Raw genomic sequence first — 21800 nt, forward strand, 5'->3', positions numbered from 1 at the left:
GCAGTGAGATGCTCTTCAGTTGCTTGATGCTGATGAGCTGCAAGCATGGGTGACCAACTTCTTGGGGCAGTAATTATGAAAAGTACCATTTTCATCTCACTCCTTCAGGGTGGGTTTGAATTGATTTACGTGGACCAAAATTTGATTAATTGGAAACAGGAAGCATCGGCGACGTGCAAGTTGCTGCCCACTGCTCCTGAGCGTCCATGCTTGGTTTCGAGCGATCGCTGAAGGTTGACAGTGCTTGGACGATGGTCAAAAGATGACAAATGGACCGAATGGTAATTATTATCACATTAAAAGGGCTCGCTCACAAAAAAATGATGCAAGTGTAGCATGTTTTCTTTGTTTATTTGAAGGAGAGATAATAATTGCCAGTTGTTGGTATCTTTTGATTTGTCTGAAAAGCTCGTCGTGCTCATAAATTATGAGCAAGCACATCAATGCTTCACTTTACGAAATATTCATATCACCACACACACATAAGACAAAAGATCATTTGTCTCCTTTTAACGTCTTCCGAAAAGGATGCATCCTTGATAAACAATTAGTGAAGGTCTTTAACATTGTTTTAATTACTGCACAGGTGTGCTCTTCACATGCAATAAATAAGAGTAAATATAACGTCTGCAAGCTCGTATCTTCCTGCTTCATCTCAACACCACATTTTGCGGCACCGAGTTATGCCTGGTAATAATTTTGTTTTTAATTACTGGTTGCAAACCCACACACACACACACGCACACATACACTTTCGGAGTCACAAGATTTGAGCTCGGTTGTGTCTCTGTTTCTACACTCCACTAAACGGGTTCACATCGGGTCCAAGCAAAACGGACAGCTTTACGGAAATGACGAATCGGTCGCAGTGCCGCAGAGGGAAAAGCTAAACGACACCAAAAGGGTGTAAAACAGCGTTGCCGAGTGTTTTCGGACGGAGGGGCGGAGGGATGAGAGAGGGTCGAATGTAATAGGATACGCTCCTTAGCGCTAATATGTCAACAGACGAGCAGACAAATCTGCATCGCTCGTAGTGTCTATCGAGCGTTTCGCCCACCGTGTTGCTTGTTGCTTGCACTTTTTGCAAATAAATCCCTTTCCTTCTCTCTCTCTCTCTCTCTCTCTCTCTCTCTCTCTCTCTCTCTCCAATTGTGCCGAGCCGTGCTCAAACCAGCCCCGACCACAAATGTCAACCGGTGGCTGGCCAAAGTTTTGGTGGGGTGCGCGCGCGAGCGCCTGTGTGTGGGGTAAGTTCAAGACCCCATTTTGCCCCCAACATAATCAGTACAGAGTGCAGCGGGTGTATGTTTTGTGTTAAGAAATTGTTACACTTTTTTATTCGGCTGTGCTTCATTGGACTGGTTTGAAACCTTTTCGCTTACCGTGTGTAACGACGGCTTTTAGGGTTGGTATTTTTGCTGTTGTGATACTGATCACGTCAATATATGAGACACTAATTGCAAATGACACATTCGATCATGGGGATGTGGGAAAAGAGACTGCTTGAAACTTCATTGCAATCAATCAAGTGCTGTGTTATTGTTTTTATATGAAGGACGGGCTTATATAGCGCTAATGGATAAGAAAAGTAAATCATATCAAATTGTAGCATGCGTTTTTAGTGGGGTATCACTAAATCAAATATTTTGTTTTTTCATTGATTAAAAAAAGTACATAAAAATATATGGCAACGTATAAAATAACGTAATTAAGCTTAAAAATTCGTATTAGATAGTTCATACTTTAAGTCAAAGATTTGCTATTTTATATCTCTGTTCGATGCACTGGATAACTAACTAGCATTACTAGCTTCTAACACAACTGTACTAATACAATAATAGTCACTAAAACAGGTTCTAAATCATTTTTTTCTATCGCTAATAACCTAATATTCAAGAAGTTGTTCATATAAACAAAATAACTGTTCCGTTTGTATATGTTCTTGATCAAAAACTGTTTTTATTGATGTTAGTTACAATTTACACTCGTAGTTGGTCAAGGTCTGTCTGTACCATCAATGGGATTGGCTATCAGTGACTTATTGATGACCCAGAGCAGGGTAGCCAGCGCTATGTATGGTGGTTTCAGTACATACTTGGACTTGGACCAGGATATTCAGTCGTGCGATGTGACGACTGTACCACGGGGAATCTCTAAACTTTAGACGCTAATTCAATTAAAATGCGGTTCGTTATTAAAAAATAAAAATAAAATAAAAACAAATGAACTGACTAATCTAGCGAACAAAAGGAAACCAACATCAAATACAGCATCATTAACTGTGTCCCAGAACACGGCTTTCAAGTTGTTCTTTTCCCTTTACACATATTCCATCCGTTTTATCTGCTTGTAAAACAAAGCGTCTTAAATCTCTTTCACCTCCACCTTGAAAGGGCTTCTGGATCGTCTCAAACGACCACTGTGAAACCGTACCCCAAGGTTAGCACAGTCGGGCGATGAATCATCAATGGCGTCCAGCATGGAAGGCTCCGGAAAGGCTTCCCGTTCACCAGAACGCACACCAGAGCCGCCCCAGCTGTCAACGGCAACAGCCGGCTATGTAGGTCGGCAGATGTTCTTTGCCATCCAATTAAGTGTCTGGGACGGGGAAGAATGGAACGGTTAACGAACGAAAAAAAAAAAGCCTCCAAACCTACATTCTAATCACGGCGTTTGCTGCGTCTGCTCCGTTCCTTTGCTTACAGCCCAGCCACCACGATTAGCAAACCAAGTCTTTGGGGCACCCTTTTTCTCATCTCCCTTTCGTTTCGTTCGCTTTGTATTGGCTGAAGCTATCGGTTGCTCCACTGCCGACAGCCCGTAACCGTTGGGGGTTGGAATTTCGGTCACACACACACACAACGAACACAAAACCATATCAATTCCTACCCAATTCCTCAGCCTTACAAATGCTAAAATGCAACGATTTTATTATTAGCTTTATTGTTAGCGCACGACACCAACACGGCTGCTCGCGGCGTGCACATGCAAATGCAACGAGGGCTGCCGTTCGCGTTGGCTGCAGCACCACCTGGCCGGAATGCTCCGTTCAGCTGGCGAGACCACGCGCATGGGGGCGCCGTTTCGGGCATCAAAGCGATCAAAGCGATCAGCCGCCTAAACCTAAGCGCCACGACGGCGTGATGCTTTTAATGGCATTAATTAATTTTAATCCATTTTATTTCTTGATTTCCTACCTCGTGTAGCCCGCCGGAGGTGGATTTTTAAGGCATCTAACGCTGTGGCCACCGTACCCCCGTCCCCGGCCTGGCAGTAGAAAGTGGGTGGTGAGGGTGGAGTGTTACTGATTTTCGTGGCGCTCAGCAAAAGCACGCTGCCGCTGTCCTATAGCGTGCTAACGTGTGACTGCTTAGCATTGCTTTAATGAGCAGTGCTCGACTGTGGGTGAGATGGTGGCAGATGGATTGGTCGCACCGTGCCACCCCGATGGTGCCGGACAGTGCTCGAATCGTGTGCCTTTTTTTTTTGCTATATACGAACGAAAACAAACAAGCGCACGAGTTTTGGAAGCACCCAACCGGTGCAGGGGGGACTGAAATTCGATCCCAGCAGCGTCGTTAACACCTTTCCCCCTGGTGTCGCTGGGGCAGAGCAGAAGATACAAAATGGTCCTGTCCTGTTAGATGCAGTTCAGGTTTCCTATTTCGATTCGTGCCCGGCGTACCGGCAGCAGCAGCATGTGCACACGCTCGCCGTATACAGAGCAGACCCGGCCCGTTTGTGGCGGTGATAAAATGATAAATAAGTAAAGCTGGTAGCGAAAAAACACATCAAAACAAAACAACAACAAAAAATGCTAACGGAAAACCAGAAGCGAGTTAACTTAATTTATTAAAATTTAATGCAATATTCATGTGTAAAATTATCGTGCTAATGTGCACGGGATGGAGGGCGGGCGCTCTCAGCTGCGCTGCTGGTACGCCGCCGCATCTCACGTGTTTACCGTTGATTATCTGGCGTTTTGTTTTCACGCTCATATTTTGCCACGACGAATGAAACGAGCGGACGCGAATACACGTTTCGTCGGTCGAAAGCACCCCAGCATATCCGTCCATTGTGCGAGTTTCAACATTGTGCTACCGAAATTCCGAAAACGGGTGATACAAAATGCTTCCACGGCTCAACGTTGGCCCGACTGGGACACATGACCCCCTCGGTTCACGTCCAATTTCACTCCTGCTCCTGCTGCCGGGCTGCGAGTACTTTAATACGCGAAATATGTTAATGGTCGTAATATGCCAGTTTCTTTTTTTTTTTGTTGCGATTTTGGTTTTATCACATCCCCGTTCAATGTGGTTGAATCATAGGCCCCGTTTTTTCGTGTCGCGTTTTTTGTCGGCACAAGTTTTGCGCGAATACATCATTCCATGCTCTCTTCGTTGCATCGAAATTGATTCCTGCGGTTTGGCATGCTGTCACCTCTGTCCCGTGTTTTAACGCCTCGTCAGGGCTGAAGGATTTATCGCTTCCCACCTTCATTTGCCTGTTCCCCCGAACCGGACAAATTACGTTCGGTTTCGATAATCATTTCCACGCTGGATGGATTTTGTGTGCTTCAAGGGGTAGAGGTGCACCACTGTAATCACACCGGCAGGAAAATGACAAGGATCACCCGAGTAAACAGCGCTGTCCGTCGTACCCGACCGTACGTGGCCTGGCAGGGAAGAACCACATTGCAGCTTTATTCTCATGCTCTGTCAAAAGTCTGGGCGCCATTCGTTCTTCGGCACGAACGGACACCACCAAGGGAAGGATGTTGGTCGCTTCCGGGACAATTTAATCTGACCGTGTCTTTCTCGTTTTCCCTACCGCTCCCGGGAACACGTCTGCGTTCTGTTTCGTGTCGCTTGTAATGACAGGTGAGCGACGCGTCGCAAAAAACGGGATTCTCGTACACAAGCGAGCAACACCCTCCCGTTCGGTTCTGTTTCGCATGCTTTAGTGTTTAAATTATTATGCAAAATTGGACACAGTCCCGGGTGTTCGCGCAAGCACCCTGGTTGCATCGGTATCAGGCGCACCCGCAAACTTTGATGGCTTGAGGCTGGTGCACGAATTTGGCCGTCTGCGGCTGTCCGGGTTCACGGGTTGGTGTTGTGTTTTCATCCCATTCCCCATCCCATTTAGACCAAAAATGGATAATAAGCTAAAAGAGCGGTGCCCGCGGGTACAACGGATTTGATCGTTACAAAAATGTGTTTTTTCCCTCTTCTTCTTCTTGCGTTCCCATTGGTCATCGAATAATGATCGTAAAATGCGTATTGAAAGCATTTTTTGCGTCCGATTTGCTACGCCGTAGAATTATTTGTCCCTAATGCGTGGTGCACATCGTTTTTTGCCAAAACGAATCATTTGGTGCAAAAAAGAAGGAAAAAACACACACATACGCACAAACCTGCAAACATAATACAGAGAAAATTCGACCCTCTTCGCCCAGGTGAAGATCGATTGCGCAAACGCACCACCAGTTGAGCGATAAGAGTCATAAAAAAGAGGCGATTGGGCTTTCTTCCCTTTTGCAATACACATACACACGCAACACTTCCCACCGGCGATAATTTGCGTAATCTGAACCTAAGCCACTCGGGATCGTTGGCCAGATGGTTGGTGCCTTTGCTATTGCGTTGCGCTGTTTTTTAGTATGCTTTTTGTTTAACGCCCCAACCCCCGCGAGTCCGCCACTTTTACGCTATGACCTACCGATGGCTTGCGATGCCTTTCACCGTTGAACTGCTGGCATGCTGGCCGGGTACCTGCTATGCCAGAAGCAGACGGTCGTCGGTTGTGTGTGGTGAGCAGCGAGAGGTCTAGTGTACTAACACGCTCTCGAATGGCATCCTCCTTGAGGACGGATGCATCGTCGTGCGAATGGCATAAGTTTGCCAATGGCAGTGGAAAAGCACTGTCGGCCAGTGTGGGTCAGTGTAAGCACTGCGGTAAGGTGATGCTGGACTAGGAGCGTTTGATTAATTCGTGCCGCGCCGTCCCGCCGTCCCGATCCCGTCTCCACTTGGCGTGATTATCTAATTCACATTTTAACACCTTCTGTCTTCTTGTCTTGTTTAAAGTGAAACATTAGTCCCCACCGCACGGTTCGGTTTGAGCCGTTCGACAACGAGCGTGACACTGGGTACATGCGGCGAACATAGGGCGACGTCCTCGTGTTGCTTTTTTCCTATTGAAGCCCTAGCTTTGAGTGTGGTTGCAGCTTCGGATGATGTTGTATCTTTGGACTGTGGGTTTGTTATAGGACAGCGCCTTAAGATGCGTTAGACTTCAATGTTGATTTAATGACGACAGAACATCACTTGATGTAAGCGCACGTTTACAGCCTTATAATTTCACATTTCGTACAATAAGATAGTAATCGTCAATTCTATACCAGCTTAGTAAAGGTAGTTTTCATTCTCATGATGTATTCGTCTCGTAGGTAACACTGCTGTGCCATAAATAAGTCCAACAAGCCTGCATCTGTATATTTTGGTAGATGGTAGTGTCTTAGGCTTAGAGGCTATAGTAAGTTATCAAATGGTCGATTGCTTAAGAAGCATACGTTTATAAGTTTTCAAGACCACATCCCCAACATTAGAAAATCGTCAAATATAAAAAAAATGTCAGAGGTTATATTTTGCCATGGTATTTCCAAATATTCGTTGTAGAAATTATAGTAAGCCAGATCAATTGACCAATAGCATGATAATGCACCATGATAACTTACCGTATTTCGCGTGTGTAATGAGCTCCCGTGTATAACGAACCTCCCTTTTTGACCTCATGCCTAATTGGTTCCTTTTTATGCACTTGAATCATCAATTTAAAGATCTAGTGAGATTAATTATTTCGCCAGTTTCTAATCCTCGTTTTTCCTCATTCATTTCCCTGGCAACACTCTTTGCTTTTTTTAGTGATCAGCTGTACCGGTGAACTCGTTCGTTTCCGGAAACGTTCGCCGCGACGCTCATTTTCACTCATTGCATAAAATAAAAATATTAAATAAAAATAAAAAATAAGAATAAAAAATAAGAAAAACATTTAGATTTTGTACTGCTTTAACCTAGTGATACAACCCTGTCCACTCAAGAGCGACGAATGTTTTGCGACGAACGAGTAGTGAACTACGAACGAGTGATACGGCTAAATAGTCGCGTTCGCACACGACATATTCTGCAAGAAAATCAGCCGTATCGGTGAACTCGTTCGTTCTCGAGAACGTTCTCCGCGATGCTCATTTCCATTCATTCCATAGTCCTCTAGAACGAAAATTAAAAAAAAAGTCTAGGTTTTGTGCTGCCCAACCTAGTGGTACAACCCTGTCTACTCATGAACGACGAATATTTTTCGACGAACAAATTCACCGGTATGGCTGATTGGCTTGCAATCTTTTTAACAAGTCCAGAGAAATATCTCACTTTTTGTGATTTAAGGTATTTTTATCGTTCTCTAGCCCTAAGTGTTCTGACCGTTGTATATTGTGAATTTGTTGCAACAAGATCCTGTGTTTTACGAATTATTTTGTTAAATTACGATAATTGTATCCAACGATTCATTGTGTGTACGCAACAATATTGGCGAATCATTTTTTTACACTTGGAGGGAGAAAGATTTGCGAAGAAAGATATGGCTTGTGAGAACGTTCCTAATCAGATACATAAATACAGCTATAAGGACCCACCCTAACAATCAAATATCGATCAAGTTCGATATTCATGAGATGTATTTAACTCATTCATGTGTGTGTAGTTGGATTGAATAATCCTGTAAAAATACTGGTTTGCCAAGATCTATGAAAATTTTAAGCGGAATTAAAATCACATTATAACAGACGATACTTATTATGACCGCTTGAGATAAAAGAGTATGTTATAACATAGGTTTCAGACGATATTCTTCGGTTATGCTATTTAATATACAATGAGTTTAAACTTTTTAACGCTACTAGGAACTTCAAAGAAACTGCATCGCTCGAATGCTTTGTTCAGCTATTGTGGCCAACATGCAATTCGTTACATTCCCACCGTGCAGCAACTCTGTGCACTTTTTCGCACCTTTACTGCACAACCCGCAGTGGACGACGATGTTCGCGCATCACCGCCACGCAGCGACCTGTCTAATTTCTTGTCGTTCGCACATTTTTGACGACGCGCGCTAACTGCTCTACCGACCAGGCGCACGAAGCACTTACTGCCCGTGAGCGACAGGGCAACGAAGAAGACGTTGCGTGCAGCGCCCGGCCTCCCACCGGTTCGTGATGGTAGGTGTGCTTATCTGCATCTGCATCGTTGTTCGACCTGCGTACTCGAACACCATTTGCATGACGATAATGCATCATCATCATCATCATCAGCACCACCGCATCTCAGGGCCTCAAACAGCATCAGGAGGGCCTTATTCTTGCTCGGATCCCGAGGGAAGAAATCGACGACGCGTTGATGCATCGTGCTCACTGCCAGCGCCTTCGGCCTACCGAAGCAAATTGTCTATCTTGATCTCGCCGTTTCCCCCGAGCCGCAGCCAGCCCTGATCGTGCTGCTCGAAAGAACTCGCATGCGGACAGTGTAGTGGAAGTGAGAGTGCATCTCGCGAAAGCCCTTCGTGTGCGGGACGCTGTACGCTTCGAGCTGGCCCGGCTGCGGTTGATAGTTCGAAAGTTCACCCGCAAAGGTACAGGCTGGATGCAGCAGGCTGGTGCAGGCAGCCGTCCACTTGAGCCTCCGCATGACAGGTCAAATCTGGGCTGTCACGCAGGTGATGAATAGAATCCATTCACCTAGCGTGCCGTGAGAAGATCAAAGCAATTCTTGCGCACCCTCGATGGGGCTTGTTGTGGGGCGCCCGGTCCCGCTAGCATGCCTTGCCAAACCTAGACCACCGCTGAACACGTGCGTAGGGTGTGTTGGCCATTTGGGAAGCTGCACACGGGAGTACCCTACGGGATAAATTCACTTCCCAGCGGAGATTGCCCCGTTTACTGGCACGGTACAGAGCTTCATGTAGCTTTTTTCTCCTCCACTGGATGAATGACATTCGATTAGCGGTAGAGAGCGATTGTGTGACCGCGCTCAATGGGGCAGTTCCATGAAATCCAATTGCGTTCGGTATTTTTATTTTATTTTATTTTATTTTATTTTGATTTTATTATTTGCTCGGCCACGTTGGGTTACAGCAATAGTGCTTACTGACTATAGTATAACAATTATTCACGAAGGAGTTGGAAGGAGTTTATGGTACGGAAAAGGAGCGAAGACGGGATCGGTAGACAGGATAGGATATGTTGAAATCGAACAGATCATAAGTACTATTAAAAGACGACATAGCTTTTACAAAAGGCTCATTGCGAGCAAAACGTGTACGACATATAGGTAACTGGAGACGAAAACGATAACGTAAGGTGCGACAAGGTGCATACAAATGTAAGCGCGACAGAAGTGAAGGGGTATCAATCGTATTGAGCAATATGCCAGCGACGAAAGAAGCCTGAGCGACCGAGAAGCGGTGCTCCAACTTGGCAAGGCCTAATAAAGTGCATCTATCCTCATACGAAGGAAGAGGAATAGAGTGATGACCCAGCGACCTACGAAATACGATCCTTGTAAAACGTCTCTGGATCCTCTCAATCCTTTGGAGCAGAGATAGTTGGACAGGAGACCAGATGACACAGGCATATTCCAGTACGGAACGGACCCAACAACAATAAAGGGACTTAAGACAAAAGGGATCACGAATTTCCGTGGACATGCGACAAATATAACCAAGACTTTTGTTGGCCTTGTTGATGACATAGTCCGTGTGCTCCTTGAAAGAAAGACTCGGGTCAAAGAAGACGCCAAGATCCTTAGACAAGGACGCACGGGGAATAGGGGCATCACAGACACTATAAGCATGAGTTATACTTGTAGAAGATCGGAAGAAAGACAAGACGGAACATTTTTGAGGACACAGGACTAAACCGTTAGAAGCACACCATGTAGAGAATTTACAGAGCCAGGATTGAAGGACTAGACAATCAGCTGTAGAAGATACAGGAAGAAAAATTTTAACGTCATCCGCATATAGCAAGAAGCCGTTAGGAGGAAGGATCGAAGTACAGTCATTGAGGAAGAGAATGAACAGTAAGGGACTAAGGACACTACCTTGAGGGACTCCCGAAGAACTAAGAAAGCATTCAGAGAAAGAGCCACAGATTTTAACTGCATATGAACGATTCTCAAGATAGGAGTTGAACCACGGCAATATAGAGCCACCGAAACCTAGTTTTCGAAGCTTAGCAACAAGTAATGATAGAGGTATACTGTCAAATGCCGCTTTGAAATCGGTATAGATAGTGTCTACTTGCTTACCACTAGACAGATAGTGATATAGAGAAGACAAAAAACACATTAGGTTGGTGGACACTGAGCGATTGGGCATAAAGCCGTGTTGTTCCGTAGAAATATAATTTTTTACACAAGGCATTACAGATAAATGGACAATTGACTCGAGGATTTTAGAACACGCACAAATAATAGAAATGCCTCTGTAGTTTGATGCTAGTGTGCGGTCACCTTTCTTATAAATGGGAACAAGCCAAGCTAGTTTCCATTGACTAGGAAAAATCCCTACACTAAGCGAGCGAGAAAAAAGACGAGTGAGAATAGGAGTGAGGGTATTGCCACATTTTTTCAAAACACAGGCAGGGATGCCATCGGGGCCTGGTGAAAACGAAGTTTTAAGTTTGGATAAAGCGGATTTTACTAGGCTTTCACTTACAACGACTGAATTACATGATATCACATCAGAGGGCGTGTAAGACAAGCCTACGTCCAAAGGAACATTAAAAGTACTAGGATCGACAAATACACTAGAGAAATGTTTGGCAAATAGGTTACATATATCAGGATTGGACGTAGCAGAGGACAGATCAAGAAACAGGGTGGATGGAAGGCTAGCAGAGCCTCGCCGAGAGTTCGCAAAACGAAAGAATGACCCAGGATCAATAGTGAAGCGCATTTGAAGACGCCGAACGTAGCGACGATACAGATGGCGATTAAGAAGACGATAAGCCTTAGCCGCATATTTATATACACAAAGATTGTGTAAAGTATTATTTAAACGGTAGGCGCGTTGAGCGCGGTTTTTGTCCGATTTTAATAGACGTAAAGCTCTGTTCGACCACTTAGGATTAGAAGCTATATATTTCTATATTAAGCAGCTATTCATGCTGATCACTGGTGAACGTGACGCTGGAAGGGAAATTAACTTCTCCGTAAAGGTCCTTCGGAATATATTGTACCAACAATATTGTATCGTTTTGTAAACAAAATTTATAAATTATTGGAATGGCTGACAGTGAACCAGAATAAATATAAAAATATGCTAAATAGCTAAACAGTTACAATCTGACTTCACTGCTTAGGTCTGTTTTTGTTGGGTACCTCGTTAATTTGCACACCATTTGTTGAATTTCCCAACCAGCACTTGAGAGGATGATTGTTAAGGAGTCATTTGGGCACACCACTTGGGACTCAATTGAAATTATGATAGCAACATGTATCGAAAAACATTCTAATATATCATATTTAATCATCATTTACATCCGTTCGGCAAACAAACCATCCATCGAGGACGACTCTAATGAATTACATTACTCAATTAAGCATTGTGCTATTTCTCTTATAATAAAATAGTCGACTCCAGTCAAAACAGTTGAATCGATTACAAATCGCAAATAGTGTGGCAGACTGACTTGCCATCAGTAATGAGATGAAAATCGCTACAATCTCTAATAATCAATCTAAAAATGTATTAAATTCAATATATCTTTATTACTGCTATAACGCAAGTAATAGAATTTATTTTTCCTTTTTTAATTTACAAAAGCGTTTTTAAAGCTTTTGTTAATCAAACACAACACTTCATGATTCATGAAGAAATTTTGAATGATTCAATGAAAATTGAAACACCTCCCAAAATAACAGAACTATAATTAATTTCACATCTTTTGTAACAGATTCTTTCTTAGTATCCATTCTCATAACCTGATCTCTAAAAAAACTACAGTAAGTCAAAAGTGGGGTTGACACATTTCACAGCTTTGAAGAAAAATATGCACATGTTACAGAACTGTGTGGGGCTCAACAAATCATTGCATCGCTTTCTCTCGCTTTCATTCGGTTCAACGTCCTTAGCAAAAGGGTCAACTTCTTTCCCGAGCATGATTGATGATGGCAAAGAGGTCACACATTTTGCAATCGGCCCTGTCAACCACTGGCCGTATCCTGGTGGGATGATATATCATGCGGTATGTGTATCTTTATACCCTTCACTACCAACTCACCTACCACCTAGTTCCCTCCCTTGGCGTAAGACACTGTACATCCTTCTTCACAACACTTAGGCGTGTGTTTTGAAGGCACACCGCCCTTCCCAAATCACGGCAGGATATCAAAACATTAATCACGCGCGTTGTTTAACAAGTGAATATGACAAAACGATTTTGCACCGAAAACAAGCCACTTGCACCATCGGGAAGCACCTTTTTGACGCGAAACGCTGTTTACACAGGATCTGCTTTCCTCAGTGGTGCGGACCACCCGTTTCGCTTTGGCAATCATAAATTCAAGCCACAGTGCATCAGCACGACGGCCACTTGGGGAAACCTTCCCAGCGATCGTTGCCCCCGCCCCGAGATCGAGATTCCACGCGGAGTCGGTGGTGCATGGGTGGAAGAATGTCGCCATATCTGCACCTACAACTTTCCCAACGTGCAGCAGTGCAAGAACACGTCATGAAACATTCGGCCACACCACGAGTGAACGGATGCGGTCCGGTTTTGTTTTTCAGCGGTGGAGGTTAATGCGAAAACAGAAAGGGGAGGAAAGATTCCCGCGGGTTCGCCGAATGTCACGACCGCGCGCATAGTTCAGGATTGCGACCGGTAAAACACTAATGGAGCTGCTGTCTATTCCACCCTGCCGGCCTGCTTCTTGTCCCCCGGGACGGGCTAGAAGGGCACGATCGCTTAGCCAATTCGGTTCGGGTTCGATGCAGATCGAGCCAAACCCCATTTTAAAGAACGTCAACCCAGAACGTCTTAGAACGTCACGGACAAGAACGTTCCCTTCTTCCGTGGTTGACGTTTTGAGGTTAGAGCCATTCGATACGGTGGGTGGATCGAAAACCGACACGAAAGCATGTGTACCTCGGCAATCGAATCCAATTTTCTCAGGCTCTCGATCCCTTGCCGAACCGTCACCGCGGAGGAAATGGAAAAGGGCGAACGTTAACAGTGGAATGTCGTCTACACGGCAGCGCCTGAAACGAGGGATACGATTGTGTGCAAGAACGAAAACACACAAAACGCTGAGGTCCGTTCTAAGTCACCTAAGCTCGCGCGTTTTGCCAGTGCTCCGCATCCTGTTCGGTGATTTATGTAGCACGATCTACAAACCAACGGCTCAAATCACGCGGTTTCGATTCATGTGCATGTTTGGGGTGTCGCTCTCCGTTTCTTTCCCTCGTTTATCAGTTCCCTCGTTTCCTCTTTCGTTTCATTCCTTAATTCGAACGATAGATTTAAGGGAAAGAACTTGCCTTTCGCCTGCGGATATGAGGGCAGAGCGTAGCGATTTATATTCACCAGGCAACCTTAACGTGTCACTCGATGGCTGTGTAATGGTGCATGAATTACAAAGAAGATTACATTTCTACCTACGGTCGCATCTGGAAACCGAGGGTGAGATGAGTTAATTTCTCGACCAGTGTGCTGATGCTGCTTATCCGATGCTTTCTTTTCGCTGTTTCCGTTGTTTGTGTTTGTTGTTGTACACCAACTCCCGAAAGGGCCGAGTTGGGATGCCATCAATCCGCATTAGTGCGCCACCATCGACCGACGAGTACCGTTGCTGTAATCGTGCTCAGAAGCTACAGATTAGTGTCGGATTAGCCTCGCATCGGATCGAGCTGATGATTTTTGTCGCTCGGCTCCAACCAAAAGCAGCCAGCAGAAGTCGGCGAATGACACCGTTCTAGTGATGGTTGTGTTGGAAAAAATCAAGTTCTGAGGCATTTTGTGGTTGCATCAAGAACAGTTTCACGCTTTACGTGGTGGTATTAATCTTGCACGTGTAGCATGTCACATTTACACCCTGTTGCCGATAAAGCTATTCTTTCCGAATGCAAACGAAAGCTCGCTCTGTTGCATGCGGAAGAAATTGGGCGAAACATGTTTAATGACCATCGCCTACACAGCGTCGATTCGTCACATCCTTCTTCATGATGTTTCGTGACCGTCAAAAGCGATCCACGATTGAGGGAGTTTGGGAGGAGGAAAATGGTTTGAAATAAAGCATAAAACTCCACGCCACGAGCACACGGGCAATTATTATCGACACGTCTCCAAAGATTCATCTCTCCCACCCGTAACCGTTCAGTGCAGTGCCTCCGCTGGCTTTGGAGCAGTGATCCCGTTTGGCGCACGCCTCACGGAGCCGTACTGCGGTGAAGGTTCCCTCGAGGCCTTTCGCCAAATGGAACCACGAGCAAAAGCAGGGGAGCATAGGAACTTAATGGATGATCCCTTGGCTGTTGTGAAGCGACGAGCGCTGCGCTGGATTGGATGCGGCAGCAAAGCGTATCCGTTACCGATCTCCCGCGTCCATTACGTCGTTTCTAATTTGCGTTTGTCTACCTCGGTGAGCGTGTGGCTTTCGGATTATTCGGATCGCTGGATGATCGCCGGTTTGGGGCAGGTTGTTTTCTTCTGTTCCTTTAAAGGGTTTTATCGTTTGTTCACAAGACGGCCCTAGGAGAAAAGGGTTGCATTTGAGTGAAGGGCAGTCAAATGGACAGCTGTTTGGAAGGTTCAGTGTTGCACAGTCATGTGCAAAGGGAGTCTCAAATTAAGCATATTTTTTGGACAAAATAATTCCTGAAATTCTTTGTACGAGCTTACGTTTCTTCCCAATTAAACATCAACAGCTACAAACACAACAGTGAACTCAAGGAGGATCGAGACGAGCTGACAGCTTGCCGTGCATCGGTGCATGCATGATTCGAGGTTTCGGAAGATCGGTGTACGGTGGATTCCACTTTACCGACCCCCAGCCACGCCAACCAGCGAGTTTTTTTTTGTCTCTTCTCTTCCTTCTCAATCTCGCATCAGATACTGTACATCACGGCCACAACAACCTTGCCACAGACCCAAACGCCCATTTTACATTGCATCGTTCACAGCGCACCAGCAAACAACATTCAAGCAAAAGGCATTAGAGTGACGGCTGCACGTTGCCTCACTCACTGGGCAGCAGTGCAGTCTTCCGGTGAGCTTCAGTTAGCGTCTTCCTAAACGCCCCATTCCGTTTCGTGCGAAAGCGAAATTGATCGAGTTATCTGATGAGTCATCTTTTCCCCTCACGTCCTCAAGGAGGCCCTTTGGCCTCTCGGATTTATCTTTCCCATTTGCTTTTGTTTTACTTCGTTTAGCTAAATTGAAAGTGCACCTTCAGTTCCGTACACTGGCCGGCCAAAACGGACGTAGAACCACCGTAGGGGCAGCTTGACGATAGAGGGTTTGTTTGAATGGGTTTAAAAGACCCGTGTCCTGCTGTGGTCGTTTTGATGGAGCTCGTGGTCGATTAAGATTGATTATCTTAAGATGGATCGAAAGACGTCTGTGCATTGGGCGAAGTGCAGAAGTCTTACTGGGTGTAGGGAAAATTAAGTGAGTATGGGAGCACAAGTGGGACATCGAAATGGAAAGAAATTGTAATCATTAGCAGCTAATCGAATGTTTTATTAATTTATAGAAATAAATTTCATACTCATACAGAGGTCAGTCATATCAATTTAGCTATTGGCTTATTATAAAACAATTAGACAACAATCCCTTCCCCTTTCAGTTGCGTACATTCGCAAAAAGTTTCTCTCATTCTTATCGGAATGTCCAAAGGTCATCGAGAAAGAGAGCCATTTCCGCAAACAATACGTCATAAATTATAACCTCCCCGGATTGAAATGCTCCCCCGAACGACAGCGTGATTGCATTTATCGGATATTAAAAAATTAAACCCCTAGCCGGTCATTACTCCGCGCTGGCCACCGACCGAAGTCGTTGCAACTCACATTAACCGCTAACAGATGAATTGCATGTACAGCAACCATAGATTACGACCATTCGCATCCGAAGACCTTCCCCCCCCCCCCCTCTTGCGCCTCTCTGTTCGTGGGATGGCAATAAAATTGCGCTTTGTCGCTGCAGCCAATAGAGCCGTTAGAAATTTGCATTTCCCACGCCACGCGTACCGGCGATCTAACACGCGATGTGAGAAATTGCCATTTCACTGCCTGGAATCCTGCAACTCCCGCGGAGGAATTTCCTCCGGCAGATGACTTACTCTGAACTCTGATCGAACAGCACAGGCTGCATTTGTATGTGTGGCAGTAGATGGAAAAGGTTGCACTAGGAAGCTGCAGTACCCAGTCCAAAACAATGTTAATGGGAGAGTGTTTCCCTTCTCTCCCAGCCCTGTAGAAGCAACGCAAAACAATCCAGGAACCGTCCAGAAGCGGGACCACCTACATGCGCAAAACGTACATGATGATGAAATGAAATTTTTACAATTACCCTCGCAATCACACACACTTACACACACACGTGTTGACGGCAGCGTTTGCCCACTTTGTCACATGATCTTTGATCTCGTTTCACGTAGGTGAAAGTGTGGGCATGCGCCCGATGTGCACTGCTTTCCGTTGGCGCAGTCCCATCGCGTTGCGGCTCCTCTTCCCAGCCCGGGCCGGATCCCGACCAGAAAGGGGTCTGCAGACGCAGTGACTACTGTAACTGGCGGGCAATAAAATGTCATAACAGCGCGCAACCAGTGTCGTTACATCGACATTACACCAATGCCAGCGCTACACGCACAACGCCAACGGCCATACTATTGGGAGGGCGCGCGGGTAATGGCACCAAGAGCAGCGTCAAAGGCAGATGGGGAAGCGGGAGAGACAGAGAGCGAAGATGAGGGAAAGGTTACTGTGAGGGCGTCAATGGATTGCACCGTCGATCAGGCCGATTAATGATGGTGGTTGTTCTAAGACTTTCACTTACTATTCCCCCAGCATTAACCCCCAGCGGTTCAGTGAGATGAAACGATTTTTCAACAGCTCAACTTCAATGATACAACGATTTTCGAATGAGATGGTCGAAACTAAACTTTCAACCTGGCTTGTACAGCAGAGCCGTCGCGAGGTGGAAAAGATGAGTGGCTTATGTTTGTCTCGCACATATACTGTCTGAATTGTTGGGTCATGTCTTCCTCCATTTCTTTTTTGTTTTGCTAACTAAAATCTCCATTTGTCATAATGATTTTTGAGGTGTATATAAATCGGTATATAAATCTTTATGATTATTACTCTTGCAATCTGGTACTTTTTCTGGTATGGATCATTCGGTCAATCCTCATTCGTTATGAATTCTTTTAAATATCTTGTTCAGCAAAACATTTATTTTCTACGGAACATACTTGTAAGCACATTAAAAAAAGCAAACTTCTCATTTACAAAGGAATTCTTTATTGCAGCGATGCAAAGTTTAGATAGACCACAATCTTCTCAACAATGCAGAACTCTCTTATATCGAACAGTAGTGATCTTTGCTCAATCGTAGTGAAGAAACTCAAAGGAAATGCTTATAAATCCACATAAAACTAGTAGCGAATTCAATTTTACTAAGCGATTGGTGAAAAAAAGATCAACAAGAAATCGATGAAGAAACCTCTTTTTCTTTTTAGTGAATTGAACTATGAACTATGATTTTGGTATTTGATAACAACGTACGTTTGTTGTCAAACAATTCTTACGCATATGTCCAAAACGAGTGAATCTTTAGGTTTATGGAGTAATTAATTCCAAAGTTCTAGTTTTAATCATGGATTTATATTTTTAAATGAAGTAATTTCAACTCCATTCAACTCCAGGGTTTTCCAAGTCACCTTCGAATGTGCACATCATTATTCTCCACCTCCAAGATGTTTTTCATCAGCTGTCAAATTGTGTAATTGCTTCAAAATGAAATTTCAGTTTCAACGCATGATTCTCAACACATAACAAAGAACTGTCAAACTCAATCCAGTTGGAGTCGGGTTGAAAATCATGCTGAAGAAATTAAAAATTATTATGATGATGAAATGTCAAATGTCTATGTGGAATAACATTTTGCACGCGGCGAATAACAATGGGGTCCTTTCCGTTTTAAGTTCTTAGGCTGAAATTTCAGCATGTCAGCCGTTTGTATTGTATTGCAGTTTTCGAGCAGCTATCTAAGTCGGTATAATATACAGGTGGAATAATCTCAAGGTGTATGAATTAAGAAGAGTGATTTTCATCGTTCTGAATAAAGACTTTAAGGGTGTTTTGTGTATTCGTCAAGCCTCCAGAAAGCTTGTTTGGGCAAAAGTTTTCACCCATTCTGTCAAAAAGTGATATTCAAATTTTCTTAAAAAAAACATGCTATGAGACCACCTGGACTACATACACTTTGATTCTGTATTCCATCACCTGATCTCTTAAATGTATCTTGGGATAAATGTAAACACCACCTTGTTTTGCCATTTTTTCGAGCAGGTACTCCAATCTAATTCTAGCTTTGAGGCTGAAATAATCTAGACTGAAAATCGCAGGCTAGTTTTTTGTGTGATGTTGTATGGAGTGTTTACATAATTTCAGCGTCCAACTGTCAAACTCCATACAAAAAGCTGACTGGAATCGTGAAAAGCCTCAATGTTTACTTTTGTAAGTGACTTGTAAAACTCTGTAATCAATATTTTAACTGTTGAAGATCGGACGCATTCTGGGTCGAAGATGACCACAACATGTCTTTATTTGCCACCAGAATTGTCAGATTAGATTTTGGTAAATTGCTAACTTGGTCATATATCTCCCCAATCGTTTAGAATTCAGTATTAACTAATGTTTTGGAGTTTTTGCTACTGATTTGTTAGGATTTCGTGGAAACGGGGATGCTTCCAATTTTATCTTTATTTGTGTTCATTAAATTGCTGAAAGATATTTGCAATAATCACAGCACAGACAGGGATTTCAACCATTACAACTATGCTTTTTTCGTACATTTTAAGATAACAATTGAATTAAAAAAATACTCGTTCAACAAGCACTGGGGTATTTTGGGATCTCAATGCAAACCGATTACTTATTTCTCTGTCGAAAGTTAAAACGTTTGACCCACACGTGCGCCCCTACGTGTCCCGATAACCGTACCGGACAGGGCCGACGGATTCAAACCACTCTTCAGTACTACAGCATTCCAATCGTTTTACCCCTTCCCAAGAGTTACCCGAGTTGCACGTACAGTTTATCTGAGATCTTAATCATTTGAACGATCACCCCGCGGTCGGCTTGTAGTCTGGGTGCCGTTCCGCGATCGTTCCGATCGGATCTGGAAGCTAAACACTGCAAAGGTCAGGCTACCGGCCCACACGGACCACTGCACCTGCCGCCTCAGATAGCCACCGAAACCTACCATTTACCATTTTGCCAGCTGGGTCTCACCCGCCACGTCCGGGATTGTCTTTGTACATGAATGAATGAAATTGTTTCTGTTGCTGGGCGGTTTCCTTCCGCGACTCGCCCGAATCGACCACCGCGTGCATGCATTCATGAGCTTACCTTCCAAGGAGCGGGTGTTCAGGACTTGATCGACGTCGTCGTGCGTTTTAGTCTTTTTCACCAGTCATCGAAAACACTTTCGCCTTGCTGTACGAGCGCTGTGGAGTGGTCGAGTTTCTAACACGTGTAGTTGGCGACCCGTTGCAGTGTGCTTGGTTGTTTTGTTTTGGCTGTTGCTGCCGCTGTTGTTGCACTGTGGGGGTTTGTTCCTTCCCTTTTCCTTTTCGGGATCGTTCTACAACGCCTACGCGATCGATACGGTGCACGGCCGCACTTGAACCAGGTCGAACCGGACGGTTGGCTCTTTGTTTCCGCTGGGGTCGCACAAAAACGTTGCCCGGATTTCGATTTAAACTTTCATATTCACGTTCGCCAGCACGCTTGAGGTAGGAAGGGGAAGGGGAGAGGGGAAGAAATGCGGTGGCGAAACCTGTGCAAAAAGGAGTCTGCGTGTTCAAGGCGCGATCGTGACTGGAGACCCCGAACTTGAGTGTCCAGACGATGAAAGTACGAGTTCGATGGCCCGCGTTGCACGCGTACGGATGGAAGCAGAAGACGAACCCTGTCAAACGCTGTGCTCTCTAACCTTCCATTCAAACGGAGCGAGATTGAGACACACAGAGAGAGAGCAAGAGAGGGAAACGGGTCCAAAACACTGTAAAGCCCGCACTCACCGGTTCCCTCACGAACTGCACACGGCGCTGTGAACGGTCACAGCGCGTTCGTCCCCCCTGGCCGTACTACGACCTTACCACGCAGACTCGATCGACGCGATCAGTACACCACCACTGCACTGCACTCTGTGTGAAAGGAAGCGGAAACCGCGAAGCAAATCGACACCAACCACTCGCAAACAAGTCTAGCCAAACACGGGCGTATTACACGCGTGACGCCGAAAGCCAAGCAGCCGAAACCGAGACGCGAACAGATCGCAGCGAAAACAACGACTGAGCACTGCCCGCCTGGTGGCTTGCCGGCTAGGTGCAGTCGTTCCGCCGCTGGCCCCGGGGATAGCATCTTACCATCTCCGCGTCGCCAAACGGATCTGTCCACCAGCCCAACACGCGCCACGGCGCGAAAAGTGCGAAAGTGAGATCGCTACACCATTTCGTCTGCTATGCTCTCGCACAACGAACCACCGCACGTGAGGTTGCAGCATGAATCGGGTAGAACGCAACCAGCTCACCATATCCCTTCCTCGCATGGGGGCAACACCCGGGACGTTGGACCGGCGGGCGACTGCCAAAGATCGGCGGGCGACGATTAATGCAAGCAAAACGGCACCATTCCCAAACGCACAGCATAATGTGGCAGCAAATGTACAATTATGCTGCCGGTGGTGTCTGTTCACACCACGCTCTAATCGGCCAGAGAGCATATGCGGACGGTGCTTCGGAATGGGAGCACCTGAGGCACATGTTATTACCAAAAATATATGTGTACGCGAATGCAAAACCCAATCCTTTTTCGTGCCGGGAGTTGCCGTAGGGCGGCGCACAGAGGTGCGAAAAGCAATTATCGATTGGCAATGAGTTATGCGCGATTATTAATGCGCAAAGCTTGTAGCGCGTTTGTTCGCGAAGTGCACACCGAATTAGACGCAATCGTTTTGCGTTTATTTACGTGGTGTGAAATTGGGAGAGCGTACGTGTTTTGTACGGAGCGTTCATGTGCGATGGTTTTGCTTTTTCAAGGCGTGTACAGTTGCAAAAGATCATTGAAGAATAATGTAATTATAGTACTATTGCTATTTACAGCATTCATATTTGGCGGACAGTAAAATAAGGTATATTTCATCAGTTTTTGATAAATATGCGTTGTGTATTGAATGTTTCTTGTTATCATTATTGCTATTATTCAGCCGCTTTCCCAAGCTCGATCGAAGAGGAACGATGGTTGCATTTGATTAGAAACAGCAATTGTTTTAATTTATTTCAAAAGTGTGCTAATCAGTTATGCATATAGTTTGGTAAAATGTTATAAAAACATGTAGGAAAACGATCATTTTATGTCATTTTGACATCCGCTTCGATCGTTTCCGCTTCGATCGATTTCTTGTCTTCGTGTCTGAGAATTCTACAGACTGATGTGAAATTATTAAACACAATTTTGAACCA

General features: G+C 45.0%; 1 protein-coding gene across 1 annotated transcript in view; it reads right to left on the reverse strand.

Annotated features, from left to right (window-relative positions):
• LOC1274241 (ras-related and estrogen-regulated growth inhibitor) overlaps positions 1-20629 on the reverse strand; it is a 53823-nt gene extending 33194 nt beyond the window's left edge. The window contains exon 1 of the mRNA XM_061644888.1: positions 19684-20629. The gene's annotated coding sequence lies outside the window, so the exon portion shown is untranslated. The remainder of the gene's footprint in view (positions 1-19683) is intronic.
• Between the last annotated feature and the right edge of the window lie 1171 nt (positions 20630-21800).

This window comes from Anopheles gambiae, chromosome 2, assembly GCF_943734735.2.
Source record: "Anopheles gambiae chromosome 2, idAnoGambNW_F1_1, whole genome shotgun sequence".
In the NCBI taxonomy this organism is placed as follows: Eukaryota; Metazoa; Arthropoda; class Insecta; order Diptera; family Culicidae; genus Anopheles; species Anopheles gambiae.